This window comes from Schistocerca piceifrons, unplaced genomic scaffold, assembly GCF_021461385.2.
Source record: "Schistocerca piceifrons isolate TAMUIC-IGC-003096 unplaced genomic scaffold, iqSchPice1.1 HiC_scaffold_1699, whole genome shotgun sequence".
In the NCBI taxonomy this organism is placed as follows: Eukaryota; Metazoa; Arthropoda; class Insecta; order Orthoptera; family Acrididae; genus Schistocerca; species Schistocerca piceifrons.
This window is the reverse complement of record NW_025727566.1, coordinates 70,959-88,933: the sequence shown is the minus strand read 5'-3', so window position 1 is coordinate 88,933 and position 17,975 is coordinate 70,959. Positions and strand designations below refer to the sequence as shown.

Here is a 17,975-nt window from a genome sequence, read left to right as displayed (position 1 = left end):
CCTCGCCTCGCCTCAGACGAGGTGTTTGCGTAATTTGCAGTGCATTCGCACCATTCCTGTCCCTGTGCCTGTCCCCGTCCCGACTTGTCCCGACTTTGCTCGACTGCCGCTCGCTGCCGCTCGGGTCGTGGCCCATATAACAGCGCAAGCACAAGAAACGTCTGCAGGAGATGAGGAGACGAGACGAGACGACTAAAGAATAACTTTATGATTACATATCGAAGTAGGAATTGTACACCGCTACACAACAACAGGCGCTGACGTATTTCAGAACATATCTGCCTATTCGTACTGTTTTGTCGTTTTCAAAGACTTCCTGGCGAACTTGGTTAGCACATTCTCCCTCAAACTGAGACATTTACTGCAATTTCGTACCTTATGGTCACTACAGTAGTTTAAAATGCTTAAGCAAGAATCTTTGTCACAACAGAACGGTGGTATGGAAAGAGGGCGGTATAAAAAAAAAAAAGTAAATGAAGGGGAGCCAACAGCACGTGGTGTTCCCAGGCGGTCACCCATCCAAGTACTAACCACGCCCGATGTTGCTTAACTTCGGTGATCGGACGAGAACCGGTGTACTCAACATGGTATGGCCGTTGGCGCCCATATAATGTAGGCGCATGGCAGAATTCGCATTCGGTTCTTATCCCAACACACACAAAATCTTACTTTTCGGTCGAAAGCAGCCGCATTTTTTTTTATTGACAATTCGTCACGTTAGCGCGAACGCAATCCTGAGTTCCAAAACTTATGAGCCGGAAGGACGTGCTTCGTGTATTTTTTTTTTGTGAGCTTTATAAATTTATTTATTAACATTACATCGTTACAAGCTAACAACTTTACAACATAAAACATGAACAGAATTGTAATTTTAAGCACTTCCTTCCGCAATCCGACGTGCCAGCAGAGCGACTGCCGAACTAGCGGGCGCGCCGCCGTGTGTGTGAGACGCGCAGCTTCTCGTTGCACCTCCTGTCATCCGCTTGGCGCGTGCAGCCTTCGACACTCGCGGAAGACGCATCTTGTCCCTGGCGTCCAGCGCAGGAGGGCTGGCGCGCGGCCGGCCGGCGTGTGGCCTGTGCGGGGTGTGGCAGTGTCTTGTTGGAGGGCGCCACTGCTGGCGATGTGAGCTTCCTCGCCTCGCCTCGCCTCGCCTCAGACGAGGTGTTTGCGTAATTTGCAGTGCATTCGCACCATTCCTGTCCCTGTGCCTGTCCCCGTCCCGACTTGTCCCGACTTTGCTCGACTGCCGCTCGCTGCCGCTCGGGTCGTGGCCCATATAACAGCGCAAGCACAAGAAACGTCTGCAGGAGATGAGGAGACGAGACGAGACGACTAAAGAATAACTTTATGATTACATATCGAAGTAGGAATTGTACACCGCTACACAACAACAGGCGCTGACGTATTTCAGAACATATCTGCCTATTCGTACTGTTTTGTCGTTTTCAAAGACTTCCTGGCGAACTTGGTTAGCACATTCTCCCTCAAACTGAGACATTTACTGCAATTTCGTACCTTATGGTCACTACAGTAGTTTAAAATGCTTAAGCAAGAATCTTTGTCACAACAGAACGGTGGTATGGAAAGAGGGCGGTATAAAAAAAAAAAAGTAAATGAAGGGGAGCCAACAGCACGTGGTGTTCCCAGGCGGTCACCCATCCAAGTACTAACCACGCCCGATGTTGCTTAACTTCGGTGATCGGACGAGAACCGGTGTACTCAACATGGTATGGCCGTTGGCGCCCATATAATGTAGGCGCATGGCAGAATTCGCATTCGGTTCTTATCCCAACACACACAAAATCTTACTTTTCGGTCGAAAGCAGCCGCATTTTTTTTTATTGACAATTCGTCACGTTAGCGCGAACGCAATCCTGAGTTCCAAAACTTATGAGCCGGAAGGACGTGCTTCGTGTATTTTTTTTTTGTGAGCTTTATAAATTTATTTATTAACATTACATCGTTACAAGCTAACAACTTTACAACATAAAACATGAACAGAATTGTAATTTTAAGCACTTCCTTCCGCAATCCGACGTGCCAGCAGAGCGACTGCCGAACTAGCGGGCGCGCCGCCGTGTGTGTGAGACGCGCAGCTTCTCGTTGCACCTCCTGTCATCCGCTTGGCGCGTGCAGCCTTCGACACTCGCGGAAGACGCATCTTGTCCCTGGCGTCCAGCGCAGGAGGGCTGGCGCGCGGCCGGCCGGCGTGTGGCCTGTGCGGGGTGTGGCAGTGTCTTGTTGGAGGGCGCCACTGCTGGCGATGTGAGCTTCCTCGCCTCGCCTCGCCTCGCCTCAGACGAGGTGTTTGCGTAATTTGCAGTGCATTCGCACCATTCCTGTCCCTGTGCCTGTCCCCGTCCCGACTTGTCCCGACTTTGCTCGACTGCCGCTCGCTGCCGCTCGGGTCGTGGCCCATATAACAGCGCAAGCACAAGAAACGTCTGCAGGAGATGAGGAGACGAGACGAGACGACTAAAGAATAACTTTATGATTACATATCGAAGTAGGAATTGTACACCGCTACACAACAACAGGCGCTGACGTATTTCAGAACATATCTGCCTATTCGTACTGTTTTGTCGTTTTCAAAGACTTCCTGGCGAACTTGGTTAGCACATTCTCCCTCAAACTGAGACATTTACTGCAATTTCGTACCTTATGGTCACTACAGTAGTTTAAAATGCTTAAGCAAGAATCTTTGTCACAACAGAACGGTGGTATGGAAAGAGGGCGGTATAAAAAAAAAAAAGTAAATGAAGGGGAGCCAACAGCACGTGGTGTTCCCAGGCGGTCACCCATCCAAGTACTAACCACGCCCGATGTTGCTTAACTTCGGTGATCGGACGAGAACCGGTGTACTCAACATGGTATGGCCGTTGGCGCCCATATAATGTAGGCGCATGGCAGAATTCGCATTCGGTTCTTATCCCAACACACACAAAATCTTACTTTTCGGTCGAAAGCAGCCGCATTTTTTTTTATTGACAATTCGTCACGTTAGCGCGAACGCAATCCTGAGTTCCAAAACTTATGAGCCGGAAGGACGTGCTTCGTGTATTTTTTTTTTGTGAGCTTTATAAATTTATTTATTAACATTACATCGTTACAAGCTAACAACTTTACAACATAAAACATGAACAGAATTGTAATTTTAAGCACTTCCTTCCGCAATCCGACGTGCCAGCAGAGCGACTGCCGAACTAGCGGGCGCGCCGCCGTGTGTGTGAGACGCGCAGCTTCTCGTTGCACCTCCTGTCATCCGCTTGGCGCGTGCAGCCTTCGACACTCGCGGAAGACGCATCTTGTCCCTGGCGTCCAGCGCAGGAGGGCTGGCGCGCGGCCGGCCGGCGTGTGGCCTGTGCGGGGTGTGGCAGTGTCTTGTTGGAGGGCGCCACTGCTGGCGATGTGAGCTTCCTCGCCTCGCCTCGCCTCGCCTCAGACGAGGTGTTTGCGTAATTTGCAGTGCATTCGCACCATTCCTGTCCCTGTGCCTGTCCCCGTCCCGACTTGTCCCGACTTTGCTCGACTGCCGCTCGCTGCCGCTCGGGTCGTGGCCCATATAACAGCGCAAGCACAAGAAACGTCTGCAGGAGATGAGGAGACGAGACGAGACGACTAAAGAATAACTTTATGATTACATATCGAAGTAGGAATTGTACACCGCTACACAACAACAGGCGCTGACGTATTTCAGAACATATCTGCCTATTCGTACTGTTTTGTCGTTTTCAAAGACTTCCTGGCGAACTTGGTTAGCACATTCTCCCTCAAACTGAGACATTTACTGCAATTTCGTACCTTATGGTCACTACAGTAGTTTAAAATGCTTAAGCAAGAATCTTTGTCACAACAGAACGGTGGTATGGAAAGAGGGCGGTATAAAAAAAAAAAAGTAAATGAAGGGGAGCCAACAGCACGTGGTGTTCCCAGGCGGTCACCCATCCAAGTACTAACCACGCCCGATGTTGCTTAACTTCGGTGATCGGACGAGAACCGGTGTACTCAACATGGTATGGCCGTTGGCGCCCATATAATGTAGGCGCATGGCAGAATTCGCATTCGGTTCTTATCCCAACACACACAAAATCTTACTTTTCGGTCGAAAGCAGCCGCATTTTTTTTTATTGACAATTCGTCACGTTAGCGCGAACGCAATCCTGAGTTCCAAAACTTATGAGCCGGAAGGACGTGCTTCGTGTATTTTTTTTTTGTGAGCTTTATAAATTTATTTATTAACATTACATCGTTACAAGCTAACAACTTTACAACATAAAACATGAACAGAATTGTAATTTTAAGCACTTCCTTCCGCAATCCGACGTGCCAGCAGAGCGACTGCCGAACTAGCGGGCGCGCCGCCGTGTGTGTGAGACGCGCAGCTTCTCGTTGCACCTCCTGTCATCCGCTTGGCGCGTGCAGCCTTCGACACTCGCGGAAGACGCATCTTGTCCCTGGCGTCCAGCGCAGGAGGGCTGGCGCGCGGCCGGCCGGCGTGTGGCCTGTGCGGGGTGTGGCAGTGTCTTGTTGGAGGGCGCCACTGCTGGCGATGTGAGCTTCCTCGCCTCGCCTCGCCTCGCCTCAGACGAGGTGTTTGCGTAATTTGCAGTGCATTCGCACCATTCCTGTCCCTGTGCCTGTCCCCGTCCCGACTTGTCCCGACTTTGCTCGACTGCCGCTCGCTGCCGCTCGGGTCGTGGCCCATATAACAGCGCAAGCACAAGAAACGTCTGCAGGAGATGAGGAGACGAGACGAGACGACTAAAGAATAACTTTATGATTACATATCGAAGTAGGAATTGTACACCGCTACACAACAACAGGCGCTGACGTATTTCAGAACATATCTGCCTATTCGTACTGTTTTGTCGTTTTCAAAGACTTCCTGGCGAACTTGGTTAGCACATTCTCCCTCAAACTGAGACATTTACTGCAATTTCGTACCTTATGGTCACTACAGTAGTTTAAAATGCTTAAGCAAGAATCTTTGTCACAACAGAACGGTGGTATGGAAAGAGGGCGGTATAAAAAAAAAAAAGTAAATGAAGGGGAGCCAACAGCACGTGGTGTTCCCAGGCGGTCACCCATCCAAGTACTAACCACGCCCGATGTTGCTTAACTTCGGTGATCGGACGAGAACCGGTGTACTCAACATGGTATGGCCGTTGGCGCCCATATAATGTAGGCGCATGGCAGAATTCGCATTCGGTTCTTATCCCAACACACACAAAATCTTACTTTTCGGTCGAAAGCAGCCGCATTTTTTTTTATTGACAATTCGTCACGTTAGCGCGAACGCAATCCTGAGTTCCAAAACTTATGAGCCGGAAGGACGTGCTTCGTGTATTTTTTTTTTGTGAGCTTTATAAATTTATTTATTAACATTACATCGTTACAAGCTAACAACTTTACAACATAAAACATGAACAGAATTGTAATTTTAAGCACTTCCTTCCGCAATCCGACGTGCCAGCAGAGCGACTGCCGAACTAGCGGGCGCGCCGCCGTGTGTGTGAGACGCGCAGCTTCTCGTTGCACCTCCTGTCATCCGCTTGGCGCGTGCAGCCTTCGACACTCGCGGAAGACGCATCTTGTCCCTGGCGTCCAGCGCAGGAGGGCTGGCGCGCGGCCGGCCGGCGTGTGGCCTGTGCGGGGTGTGGCAGTGTCTTGTTGGAGGGCGCCACTGCTGGCGATGTGAGCTTCCTCGCCTCGCCTCGCCTCGCCTCAGACGAGGTGTTTGCGTAATTTGCAGTGCATTCGCACCATTCCTGTCCCTGTGCCTGTCCCCGTCCCGACTTGTCCCGACTTTGCTCGACTGCCGCTCGCTGCCGCTCGGGTCGTGGCCCATATAACAGCGCAAGCACAAGAAACGTCTGCAGGAGATGAGGAGACGAGACGAGACGACTAAAGAATAACTTTATGATTACATATCGAAGTAGGAATTGTACACCGCTACACAACAACAGGCGCTGACGTATTTCAGAACATATCTGCCTATTCGTACTGTTTTGTCGTTTTCAAAGACTTCCTGGCGAACTTGGTTAGCACATTCTCCCTCAAACTGAGACATTTACTGCAATTTCGTACCTTATGGTCACTACAGTAGTTTAAAATGCTTAAGCAAGAATCTTTGTCACAACAGAACGGTGGTATGGAAAGAGGGCGGTATAAAAAAAAAAAAGTAAATGAAGGGGAGCCAACAGCACGTGGTGTTCCCAGGCGGTCACCCATCCAAGTACTAACCACGCCCGATGTTGCTTAACTTCGGTGATCGGACGAGAACCGGTGTACTCAACATGGTATGGCCGTTGGCGCCCATATAATGTAGGCGCATGGCAGAATTCGCATTCGGTTCTTATCCCAACACACACAAAATCTTACTTTTCGGTCGAAAGCAGCCGCATTTTTTTTTATTGACAATTCGTCACGTTAGCGCGAACGCAATCCTGAGTTCCAAAACTTATGAGCCGGAAGGACGTGCTTCGTGTATTTTTTTTTTGTGAGCTTTATAAATTTATTTATTAACATTACATCGTTACAAGCTAACAACTTTACAACATAAAACATGAACAGAATTGTAATTTTAAGCACTTCCTTCCGCAATCCGACGTGCCAGCAGAGCGACTGCCGAACTAGCGGGCGCGCCGCCGTGTGTGTGAGACGCGCAGCTTCTCGTTGCACCTCCTGTCATCCGCTTGGCGCGTGCAGCCTTCGACACTCGCGGAAGACGCATCTTGTCCCTGGCGTCCAGCGCAGGAGGGCTGGCGCGCGGCCGGCCGGCGTGTGGCCTGTGCGGGGTGTGGCAGTGTCTTGTTGGAGGGCGCCACTGCTGGCGATGTGAGCTTCCTCGCCTCGCCTCGCCTCGCCTCAGACGAGGTGTTTGCGTAATTTGCAGTGCATTCGCACCATTCCTGTCCCTGTGCCTGTCCCCGTCCCGACTTGTCCCGACTTTGCTCGACTGCCGCTCGCTGCCGCTCGGGTCGTGGCCCATATAACAGCGCAAGCACAAGAAACGTCTGCAGGAGATGAGGAGACGAGACGAGACGACTAAAGAATAACTTTATGATTACATATCGAAGTAGGAATTGTACACCGCTACACAACAACAGGCGCTGACGTATTTCAGAACATATCTGCCTATTCGTACTGTTTTGTCGTTTTCAAAGACTTCCTGGCGAACTTGGTTAGCACATTCTCCCTCAAACTGAGACATTTACTGCAATTTCGTACCTTATGGTCACTACAGTAGTTTAAAATGCTTAAGCAAGAATCTTTGTCACAACAGAACGGTGGTATGGAAAGAGGGCGGTATAAAAAAAAAAAAGTAAATGAAGGGGAGCCAACAGCACGTGGTGTTCCCAGGCGGTCACCCATCCAAGTACTAACCACGCCCGATGTTGCTTAACTTCGGTGATCGGACGAGAACCGGTGTACTCAACATGGTATGGCCGTTGGCGCCCATATAATGTAGGCGCATGGCAGAATTCGCATTCGGTTCTTATCCCAACACACACAAAATCTTACTTTTCGGTCGAAAGCAGCCGCATTTTTTTTTATTGACAATTCGTCACGTTAGCGCGAACGCAATCCTGAGTTCCAAAACTTATGAGCCGGAAGGACGTGCTTCGTGTATTTTTTTTTTTGTGAGCTTTATAAATTTATTTATTAACATTACATCGTTACAAGCTAACAACTTTACAACATAAAACATGAACAGAATTGTAATTTTAAGCACTTCCTTCCGCAATCCGACGTGCCAGCAGAGCGACTGCCGAACTAGCGGGCGCGCCGCCGTGTGTGTGAGACGCGCAGCTTCTCGTTGCACCTCCTGTCATCCGCTTGGCGCGTGCAGCCTTCGACACTCGCGGAAGACGCATCTTGTCCCTGGCGTCCAGCGCAGGAGGGCTGGCGCGCGGCCGGCCGGCGTGTGGCCTGTGCGGGGTGTGGCAGTGTCTTGTTGGAGGGCGCCACTGCTGGCGATGTGAGCTTCCTCGCCTCGCCTCGCCTCGCCTCAGACGAGGTGTTTGCGTAATTTGCAGTGCATTCGCACCATTCCTGTCCCTGTGCCTGTCCCCGTCCCGACTTGTCCCGACTTTGCTCGACTGCCGCTCGCTGCCGCTCGGGTCGTGGCCCATATAACAGCGCAAGCACAAGAAACGTCTGCAGGAGATGAGGAGACGAGACGAGACGACTAAAGAATAACTTTATGATTACATATCGAAGTAGGAATTGTACACCGCTACACAACAACAGGCGCTGACGTATTTCAGAACATATCTGCCTATTCGTACTGTTTTGTCGTTTTCAAAGACTTCCTGGCGAACTTGGTTAGCACATTCTCCCTCAAACTGAGACATTTACTGCAATTTCGTACCTTATGGTCACTACAGTAGTTTAAAATGCTTAAGCAAGAATCTTTGTCACAACAGAACGGTGGTATGGAAAGAGGGCGGTATAAAAAAAAAAAAGTAAATGAAGGGGAGCCAACAGCACGTGGTGTTCCCAGGCGGTCACCCATCCAAGTACTAACCACGCCCGATGTTGCTTAACTTCGGTGATCGGACGAGAACCGGTGTACTCAACATGGTATGGCCGTTGGCGCCCATATAATGTAGGCGCATGGCAGAATTCGCATTCGGTTCTTATCCCAACACACACAAAATCTTACTTTTCGGTCGAAAGCAGCCGCATTTTTTTTTATTGACAATTCGTCACGTTAGCGCGAACGCAATCCTGAGTTCCAAAACTTATGAGCCGGAAGGACGTGCTTCGTGTATTTTTTTTTTGTGAGCTTTATAAATTTATTTATTAACATTACATCGTTACAAGCTAACAACTTTACAACATAAAACATGAACAGAATTGTAATTTTAAGCACTTCCTTCCGCAATCCGACGTGCCAGCAGAGCGACTGCCGAACTAGCGGGCGCGCCGCCGTGTGTGTGAGACGCGCAGCTTCTCGTTGCACCTCCTGTCATCCGCTTGGCGCGTGCAGCCTTCGACACTCGCGGAAGACGCATCTTGTCCCTGGCGTCCAGCGCAGGAGGGCTGGCGCGCGGCCGGCCGGCGTGTGGCCTGTGCGGGGTGTGGCAGTGTCTTGTTGGAGGGCGCCACTGCTGGCGATGTGAGCTTCCTCGCCTCGCCTCGCCTCGCCTCAGACGAGGTGTTTGCGTAATTTGCAGTGCATTCGCACCATTCCTGTCCCTGTGCCTGTCCCCGTCCCGACTTGTCCCGACTTTGCTCGACTGCCGCTCGCTGCCGCTCGGGTCGTGGCCCATATAACAGCGCAAGCACAAGAAACGTCTGCAGGAGATGAGGAGACGAGACGAGACGACTAAAGAATAACTTTATGATTACATATCGAAGTAGGAATTGTACACCGCTACACAACAACAGGCGCTGACGTATTTCAGAACATATCTGCCTATTCGTACTGTTTTGTCGTTTTCAAAGACTTCCTGGCGAACTTGGTTAGCACATTCTCCCTCAAACTGAGACATTTACTGCAATTTCGTACCTTATGGTCACTACAGTAGTTTAAAATGCTTAAGCAAGAATCTTTGTCACAACAGAACGGTGGTATGGAAAGAGGGCGGTATAAAAAAAAAAAAGTAAATGAAGGGGAGCCAACAGCACGTGGTGTTCCCAGGCGGTCACCCATCCAAGTACTAACCACGCCCGATGTTGCTTAACTTCGGTGATCGGACGAGAACCGGTGTACTCAACATGGTATGGCCGTTGGCGCCCATATAATGTAGGCGCATGGCAGAATTCGCATTCGGTTCTTATCCCAACACACACAAAATCTTACTTTTCGGTCGAAAGCAGCCGCATTTTTTTTTATTGACAATTCGTCACGTTAGCGCGAACGCAATCCTGAGTTCCAAAACTTATGAGCCGGAAGGACGTGCTTCGTGTATTTTTTTTTTGTGAGCTTTATAAATTTATTTATTAACATTACATCGTTACAAGCTAACAACTTTACAACATAAAACATGAACAGAATTGTAATTTTAAGCACTTCCTTCCGCAATCCGACGTGCCAGCAGAGCGACTGCCGAACTAGCGGGCGCGCCGCCGTGTGTGTGAGACGCGCAGCTTCTCGTTGCACCTCCTGTCATCCGCTTGGCGCGTGCAGCCTTCGACACTCGCGGAAGACGCATCTTGTCCCTGGCGTCCAGCGCAGGAGGGCTGGCGCGCGGCCGGCCGGCGTGTGGCCTGTGCGGGGTGTGGCAGTGTCTTGTTGGAGGGCGCCACTGCTGGCGATGTGAGCTTCCTCGCCTCGCCTCGCCTCGCCTCAGACGAGGTGTTTGCGTAATTTGCAGTGCATTCGCACCATTCCTGTCCCTGTGCCTGTCCCCGTCCCGACTTGTCCCGACTTTGCTCGACTGCCGCTCGCTGCCGCTCGGGTCGTGGCCCATATAACAGCGCAAGCACAAGAAACGTCTGCAGGAGATGAGGAGACGAGACGAGACGACTAAAGAATAACTTTATGATTACATATCGAAGTAGGAATTGTACACCGCTACACAACAACAGGCGCTGACGTATTTCAGAACATATCTGCCTATTCGTACTGTTTTGTCGTTTTCAAAGACTTCCTGGCGAACTTGGTTAGCACATTCTCCCTCAAACTGAGACATTTACTGCAATTTCGTACCTTATGGTCACTACAGTAGTTTAAAATGCTTAAGCAAGAATCTTTGTCACAACAGAACGGTGGTATGGAAAGAGGGCGGTATAAAAAAAAAAAAGTAAATGAAGGGGAGCCAACAGCACGTGGTGTTCCCAGGCGGTCACCCATCCAAGTACTAACCACGCCCGATGTTGCTTAACTTCGGTGATCGGACGAGAACCGGTGTACTCAACATGGTATGGCCGTTGGCGCCCATATAATGTAGGCGCATGGCAGAATTCGCATTCGGTTCTTATCCCAACACACACAAAATCTTACTTTTCGGTCGAAAGCAGCCGCATTTTTTTTTATTGACAATTCGTCACGTTAGCGCGAACGCAATCCTGAGTTCCAAAACTTATGAGCCGGAAGGACGTGCTTCGTGTATTTTTTTTTTGTGAGCTTTATAAATTTATTTATTAACATTACATCGTTACAAGCTAACAACTTTACAACATAAAACATGAACAGAATTGTAATTTTAAGCACTTCCTTCCGCAATCCGACGTGCCAGCAGAGCGACTGCCGAACTAGCGGGCGCGCCGCCGTGTGTGTGAGACGCGCAGCTTCTCGTTGCACCTCCTGTCATCCGCTTGGCGCGTGCAGCCTTCGACACTCGCGGAAGACGCATCTTGTCCCTGGCGTCCAGCGCAGGAGGGCTGGCGCGCGGCCGGCCGGCGTGTGGCCTGTGCGGGGTGTGGCAGTGTCTTGTTGGAGGGCGCCACTGCTGGCGATGTGAGCTTCCTCGCCTCGCCTCGCCTCGCCTCAGACGAGGTGTTTGCGTAATTTGCAGTGCATTCGCACCATTCCTGTCCCTGTGCCTGTCCCCGTCCCGACTTGTCCCGACTTTGCTCGACTGCCGCTCGCTGCCGCTCGGGTCGTGGCCCATATAACAGCGCAAGCACAAGAAACGTCTGCAGGAGATGAGGAGACGAGACGAGACGACTAAAGAATAACTTTATGATTACATATCGAAGTAGGAATTGTACACCGCTACACAACAACAGGCGCTGACGTATTTCAGAACATATCTGCCTATTCGTACTGTTTTGTCGTTTTCAAAGACTTCCTGGCGAACTTGGTTAGCACATTCTCCCTCAAACTGAGACATTTACTGCAATTTCGTACCTTATGGTCACTACAGTAGTTTAAAATGCTTAAGCAAGAATCTTTGTCACAACAGAACGGTGGTATGGAAAGAGGGCGGTATAAAAAAAAAAAAGTAAATGAAGGGGAGCCAACAGCACGTGGTGTTCCCAGGCGGTCACCCATCCAAGTACTAACCACGCCCGATGTTGCTTAACTTCGGTGATCGGACGAGAACCGGTGTACTCAACATGGTATGGCCGTTGGCGCCCATATAATGTAGGCGCATGGCAGAATTCGCATTCGGTTCTTATCCCAACACACACAAAATCTTACTTTTCGGTCGAAAGCAGCCGCATTTTTTTTTATTGACAATTCGTCACGTTAGCGCGAACGCAATCCTGAGTTCCAAAACTTATGAGCCGGAAGGACGTGCTTCGTGTATTTTTTTTTTGTGAGCTTTATAAATTTATTTATTAACATTACATCGTTACAAGCTAACAACTTTACAACATAAAACATGAACAGAATTGTAATTTTAAGCACTTCCTTCCGCAATCCGACGTGCCAGCAGAGCGACTGCCGAACTAGCGGGCGCGCCGCCGTGTGTGTGAGACGCGCAGCTTCTCGTTGCACCTCCTGTCATCCGCTTGGCGCGTGCAGCCTTCGACACTCGCGGAAGACGCATCTTGTCCCTGGCGTCCAGCGCAGGAGGGCTGGCGCGCGGCCGGCCGGCGTGTGGCCTGTGCGGGGTGTGGCAGTGTCTTGTTGGAGGGCGCCACTGCTGGCGATGTGAGCTTCCTCGCCTCGCCTCGCCTCGCCTCAGACGAGGTGTTTGCGTAATTTGCAGTGCATTCGCACCATTCCTGTCCCTGTGCCTGTCCCCGTCCCGACTTGTCCCGACTTTGCTCGACTGCCGCTCGCTGCCGCTCGGGTCGTGGCCCATATAACAGCGCAAGCACAAGAAACGTCTGCAGGAGATGAGGAGACGAGACGAGACGACTAAAGAATAACTTTATGATTACATATCGAAGTAGGAATTGTACACCGCTACACAACAACAGGCGCTGACGTATTTCAGAACATATCTGCCTATTCGTACTGTTTTGTCGTTTTCAAAGACTTCCTGGCGAACTTGGTTAGCACATTCTCCCTCAAACTGAGACATTTACTGCAATTTCGTACCTTATGGTCACTACAGTAGTTTAAAATGCTTAAGCAAGAATCTTTGTCACAACAGAACGGTGGTATGGAAAGAGGGCGGTATAAAAAAAAAAAAGTAAATGAAGGGGAGCCAACAGCACGTGGTGTTCCCAGGCGGTCACCCATCCAAGTACTAACCACGCCCGATGTTGCTTAACTTCGGTGATCGGACGAGAACCGGTGTACTCAACATGGTATGGCCGTTGGCGCCCATATAATGTAGGCGCATGGCAGAATTCGCATTCGGTTCTTATCCCAACACACACAAAATCTTACTTTTCGGTCGAAAGCAGCCGCATTTTTTTTTATTGACAATTCGTCACGTTAGCGCGAACGCAATCCTGAGTTCCAAAACTTATGAGCCGGAAGGACGTGCTTCGTGTATTTTTTTTTTGTGAGCTTTATAAATTTATTTATTAACATTACATCGTTACAAGCTAACAACTTTACAACATAAAACATGAACAGAATTGTAATTTTAAGCACTTCCTTCCGCAATCCGACGTGCCAGCAGAGCGACTGCCGAACTAGCGGGCGCGCCGCCGTGTGTGTGAGACGCGCAGCTTCTCGTTGCACCTCCTGTCATCCGCTTGGCGCGTGCAGCCTTCGACACTCGCGGAAGACGCATCTTGTCCCTGGCGTCCAGCGCAGGAGGGCTGGCGCGCGGCCGGCCGGCGTGTGGCCTGTGCGGGGTGTGGCAGTGTCTTGTTGGAGGGCGCCACTGCTGGCGATGTGAGCTTCCTCGCCTCGCCTCGCCTCGCCTCAGACGAGGTGTTTGCGTAATTTGCAGTGCATTCGCACCATTCCTGTCCCTGTGCCTGTCCCCGTCCCGACTTGTCCCGACTTTGCTCGACTGCCGCTCGCTGCCGCTCGGGTCGTGGCCCATATAACAGCGCAAGCACAAGAAACGTCTGCAGGAGATGAGGAGACGAGACGAGACGACTAAAGAATAACTTTATGATTACATATCGAAGTAGGAATTGTACACCGCTACACAACAACAGGCGCTGACGTATTTCAGAACATATCTGCCTATTCGTACTGTTTTGTCGTTTTCAAAGACTTCCTGGCGAACTTGGTTAGCACATTCTCCCTCAAACTGAGACATTTACTGCAATTTCGTACCTTATGGTCACTACAGTAGTTTAAAATGCTTAAGCAAGAATCTTTGTCACAACAGAACGGTGGTATGGAAAGAGGGCGGTATAAAAAAAAAAAAAGTAAATGAAGGGGAGCCAACAGCACGTGGTGTTCCCAGGCGGTCAACCATCCAAGTACTAACCACGCCCGATGTTGCTTAACTTCGGTGATCGGACGAGAACCGGTGTACTCAACATGGTATGGCCGTTGGCGCCCATATAATGTAGGCGCATGGCAGAATTCGCATTCGGTTCTTATCCCAACACACACAAAATCTTACTTTTCGGTCGAAAGCAGCCGCATTTTTTTTTATTGACAATTCGTCACGTTAGCGCGAACGCAATCCTGAGTTCCAAAACTTATGAGCCGGAAGGACGTGCTTCGTGTATTTTTTTTTTGTGAGCTTTATAAATTTATTTATTAACATTACATCGTTACAAGCTAACAACTTTACAACATAAAACATGAACAGAATTGTAATTTTAAGCACTTCCTTCCGCAATCCGACGTGCCAGCAGAGCGACTGCCGAACTAGCGGGCGCGCCGCCGTGTGTGTGAGACGCGCAGCTTCTCGTTGCACCTCCTGTCATCCGCTTGGCGCGTGCAGCCTTCGACACTCGCGGAAGACGCATCTTGTCCCTGGCGTCCAGCGCAGGAGGGCTGGCGCGCGGCCGGCCGGCGTGTGGCCTGTGCGGGGTGTGGCAGTGTCTTGTTGGAGGGCGCCACTGCTGGCGATGTGAGCTTCCTCGCCTCGCCTCGCCTCGCCTCAGACGAGGTGTTTGCGTAATTTGCAGTGCATTCGCACCATTCCTGTCCCTGTGCCTGTCCCCGTCCCGACTTGTCCCGACTTTGCTCGACTGCCGCTCGCTGCCGCTCGGGTCGTGGCCCATATAACAGCGCAAGCACAAGAAACGTCTGCAGGAGATGAGGAGACGAGACGAGACGACTAAAGAATAACTTTATGATTACATATCGAAGTAGGAATTGTACACCGCTACACAACAACAGGCGCTGACGTATTTCAGAACATATCTGCCTATTCGTACTGTTTTGTCGTTTTCAAAGACTTCCTGGCGAACTTGGTTAGCACATTCTCCCTCAAACTGAGACATTTACTGCAATTTCGTACCTTATGGTCACTACAGTAGTTTAAAATGCTTAAGCAAGAATCTTTGTCACAACAGAACGGTGGTATGGAAAGAGGGCGGTATAAAAAAAAAAAAGTAAATGAAGGGGAGCCAACAGCACGTGGTGTTCCCAGGCGGTCACCCATCCAAGTACTAACCACGCCCGATGTTGCTTAACTTCGGTGATCGGACGAGAACCGGTGTACTCAACATGGTATGGCCGTTGGCGCCCATATAATGTAGGCGCATGGCAGAATTCGCATTCGGTTCTTATCCCAACACACACAAAATCTTACTTTTCGGTCGAAAGCAGCCGCATTTTTTTTTATTGACAATTCGTCACGTTAGCGCGAACGCAATCCTGAGTTCCAAAACTTATGAGCCGGAAGGACGTGCTTCGTGTATTTTTTTTTTGTGAGCTTTATAAATTTATTTATTAACATTACATCGTTACAAGCTAACAACTTTACAACATAAAACATGAACAGAATTGTAATTTTAAGCACTTCCTTCCGCAATCCGACGTGCCAGCAGAGCGACTGCCGAACTAGCGGGCGCGCCGCCGTGTGTGTGAGACGCGCAGCTTCTCGTTGCACCTCCTGTCATCCGCTTGGCGCGTGCAGCCTTCGACACTCGCGGAAGACGCATCTTGTCCCTGGCGTCCAGCGCAGGAGGGCTGGCGCGCGGCCGGCCGGCGTGTGGCCTGTGCGGGGTGTGGCAGTGTCTTGTTGGAGGGCGCCACTGCTGGCGATGTGAGCTTCCTCGCCTCGCCTCGCCTCGCCTCAGACGAGGTGTTTGCGTAATTTGCAGTGCATTCGCACCATTCCTGTCCCTGTGCCTGTCCCCGTCCCGACTTGTCCCGACTTTGCTCGACTGCCGCTCGCTGCCGCTCGGGTCGTGGCCCATATAACAGCGCAAGCACAAGAAACGTCTGCAGGAGATGAGGAGACGAGACGAGACGACTAAAGAATAACTTTATGATTACATATCGAAGTAGGAATTGTACACCGCTACACAACAACAGGCGCTGACGTATTTCAGAACATATCTGCCTATTCGTACTGTTTTGTCGTTTTCAAAGACTTCCTGGCGAACTTGGTTAGCACATTCTCCCTCAAACTGAGACATTTACTGCAATTTCGTACCTTATGGTCACTACAGTAGTTTAAAATGCTTAAGCAAGAATCTTTGTCACAACAGAACGGTGGTATGGAAAGAGGGCGGTATAAAAAAAAAAAAAAGTAAATGAAGGGGAGCCAACAGCACGTGGTGTTCCCAGGCGGTCACCCATCCAAGTACTAACCACGCCCGATGTTGCTTAACTTCGGTGATCGGACGAGAACCGGTGTACTCAACATGGTATGGCCGTTGGCGCCCATATAATGTAGGCGCATGGCAGAATTCGCATTCGGTTCTTATCCCAACACACACAAAATCTTACTTTTCGGTCGAAAGCAGCCGCATTTTTTTTTATTGACAATTCGTCACGTTAGCGCGAACGCAATCCTGAGTTCCAAAACTTATGAGCCGGAAGGACGTGCTTCGTGTATTTTTTTTTTGTGAGCTTTATAAATTTATTTATTAACATTACATCGTTACAAGCTAACAACTTTACAACATAAAACATGAACAGAATTGTAATTTTAAGCACTTCCTTCCGCAATCCGACGTGCCAGCAGAGCGACTGCCGAACTAGCGGGCGCGCCGCCGTGTGTGTGAGACGCGCAGCTTCTCGTTGCACCTCCTGTCATCCGCTTGGCGCGTGCAGCCTTCGACACTCGCGGAAGACGCATCTTGTCCCTGGCGTCCAGCGCAGGAGGGCTGGCGCGCGGCCGGCCGGCGTGTGGCCTGTGCGGGGTGTGGCAGTGTCTTGTTGGAGGGCGCCACTGCTGGCGATGTGAGCTTCCTCGCCTCGCCTCGCCTCGCCTCAGACGAGGTGTTTGCGTAATTTGCAGTGCATTCGCACCATTCCTGTCCCTGTGCCTGTCCCCGTCCCGACTTGTCCCGACTTTGCTCGACTGCCGCTCGCTGCCGCTCGGGTCGTGGCCCATATAACAGCGCAAGCACAAGAAACGTCTGCAGGAGATGAGGAGACGAGACGAGACGACTAAAGAATAACTTTATGATTACATATCGAAGTAGGAATTGTACACCGCTACACAACAACAGGCGCTGACGTATTTCAGAACATATCTGCCTATTCGTACTGTTTTGTCGTTTTCAAAGACTTCCTGGCGAACTTGGTTAGCACATTCTCCCTCAAACTGAGACATTTACTGCAATTTCGTACCTTATGGTCACTACAGTAGTTTAAAATGCTTAAGCAAGAATCTTTGTCACAACAGAACGGTGGTATGGAAAGAGGGCGGTATAAAAAAAAAAAAAAGTAAATGAAGGGGAGCCAACAGCACGTGGTGTTCCCAGGCGGTCACCCATCCAAGTACTAACCACGCCCGATGTTGCTTAACTTCGGTGATCGGACGAGAACCGGTGTACTCAACATGGTATGGCCGTTGGCGCCCATATAATGTAGGCGCATGGCAGAATTCGCATTCGGTTCTTATCCCAACACACACAAAATCTTACTTTTCGGTCGAAAGCAGCCGCATTTTTTTTTATTGACAATTCGTCACGTTAGCGCGAACGCAATCCTGAGTTCCAAAACTTATGAGCCGGAAGGACGTGCTTCGTGTATTTTTTTTTTGTGAGCTTTATAAATTTATTTATTAACATTACATCGT

At 50.1% G+C, this 17,975-nt stretch overlaps 16 non-coding genes across 16 annotated transcripts; all 16 read right to left on the bottom strand.

The window, feature by feature from the left end:
• Window positions 1-482: 482 nt before the first annotated feature.
• On the bottom strand, window positions 483-601 carry LOC124737440. The gene has a single exon (XR_007009773.1). It is a non-coding gene; the product is annotated as a 5S ribosomal RNA (ribosomal RNA).
• A 1,024-nt stretch (window positions 602-1,625) lies between these two features.
• On the bottom strand, window positions 1,626-1,744 carry LOC124737438. Its single transcript, XR_007009772.1, has one exon. It is a non-coding gene; the product is annotated as a 5S ribosomal RNA (ribosomal RNA).
• Window positions 1,745-2,768: 1,024 nt separating this feature from the next.
• Window positions 2,769-2,887, bottom strand: LOC124737437. The gene has a single exon (XR_007009771.1). It is a non-coding gene; the product is annotated as a 5S ribosomal RNA (ribosomal RNA).
• Window positions 2,888-3,911: 1,024 nt separating this feature from the next.
• LOC124737435 lies at window positions 3,912-4,030 on the bottom strand. The gene has a single exon (XR_007009769.1). It is a non-coding gene; the product is annotated as a 5S ribosomal RNA (ribosomal RNA).
• Window positions 4,031-5,054: 1,024 nt separating this feature from the next.
• On the bottom strand, window positions 5,055-5,173 carry LOC124737434. The gene has a single exon (XR_007009768.1). It is a non-coding gene; the product is annotated as a 5S ribosomal RNA (ribosomal RNA).
• Window positions 5,174-6,197: 1,024 nt separating this feature from the next.
• LOC124737433 lies at window positions 6,198-6,316 on the bottom strand. The gene has a single exon (XR_007009767.1). It is a non-coding gene; the product is annotated as a 5S ribosomal RNA (ribosomal RNA).
• Window positions 6,317-7,340: 1,024 nt separating this feature from the next.
• LOC124737432 lies at window positions 7,341-7,459 on the bottom strand. Its single transcript, XR_007009766.1, has one exon. It is a non-coding gene; the product is annotated as a 5S ribosomal RNA (ribosomal RNA).
• A 1,025-nt stretch (window positions 7,460-8,484) lies between these two features.
• On the bottom strand, window positions 8,485-8,603 carry LOC124737431. Its single transcript, XR_007009765.1, has one exon. It is a non-coding gene; the product is annotated as a 5S ribosomal RNA (ribosomal RNA).
• A 1,024-nt stretch (window positions 8,604-9,627) lies between these two features.
• LOC124737430 lies at window positions 9,628-9,746 on the bottom strand. Its single transcript, XR_007009764.1, has one exon. It is a non-coding gene; the product is annotated as a 5S ribosomal RNA (ribosomal RNA).
• Window positions 9,747-10,770: 1,024 nt separating this feature from the next.
• LOC124737429 lies at window positions 10,771-10,889 on the bottom strand. Its single transcript, XR_007009763.1, has one exon. It is a non-coding gene; the product is annotated as a 5S ribosomal RNA (ribosomal RNA).
• Window positions 10,890-11,913: 1,024 nt separating this feature from the next.
• Window positions 11,914-12,032, bottom strand: LOC124737427. The gene has a single exon (XR_007009762.1). It is a non-coding gene; the product is annotated as a 5S ribosomal RNA (ribosomal RNA).
• Window positions 12,033-13,056: 1,024 nt separating this feature from the next.
• Window positions 13,057-13,175, bottom strand: LOC124737426. The gene has a single exon (XR_007009761.1). It is a non-coding gene; the product is annotated as a 5S ribosomal RNA (ribosomal RNA).
• Window positions 13,176-14,200: 1,025 nt separating this feature from the next.
• LOC124737390 lies at window positions 14,201-14,319 on the bottom strand. The gene has a single exon (XR_007009728.1). It is a non-coding gene; the product is annotated as a 5S ribosomal RNA (ribosomal RNA).
• A 1,024-nt stretch (window positions 14,320-15,343) lies between these two features.
• On the bottom strand, window positions 15,344-15,462 carry LOC124737425. Its single transcript, XR_007009760.1, has one exon. It is a non-coding gene; the product is annotated as a 5S ribosomal RNA (ribosomal RNA).
• Window positions 15,463-16,488: 1,026 nt separating this feature from the next.
• Window positions 16,489-16,607, bottom strand: LOC124737423. The gene has a single exon (XR_007009758.1). It is a non-coding gene; the product is annotated as a 5S ribosomal RNA (ribosomal RNA).
• A 1,026-nt stretch (window positions 16,608-17,633) lies between these two features.
• On the bottom strand, window positions 17,634-17,752 carry LOC124737422. Its single transcript, XR_007009757.1, has one exon. It is a non-coding gene; the product is annotated as a 5S ribosomal RNA (ribosomal RNA).
• Window positions 17,753-17,975: the final 223 nt, after the last annotated feature.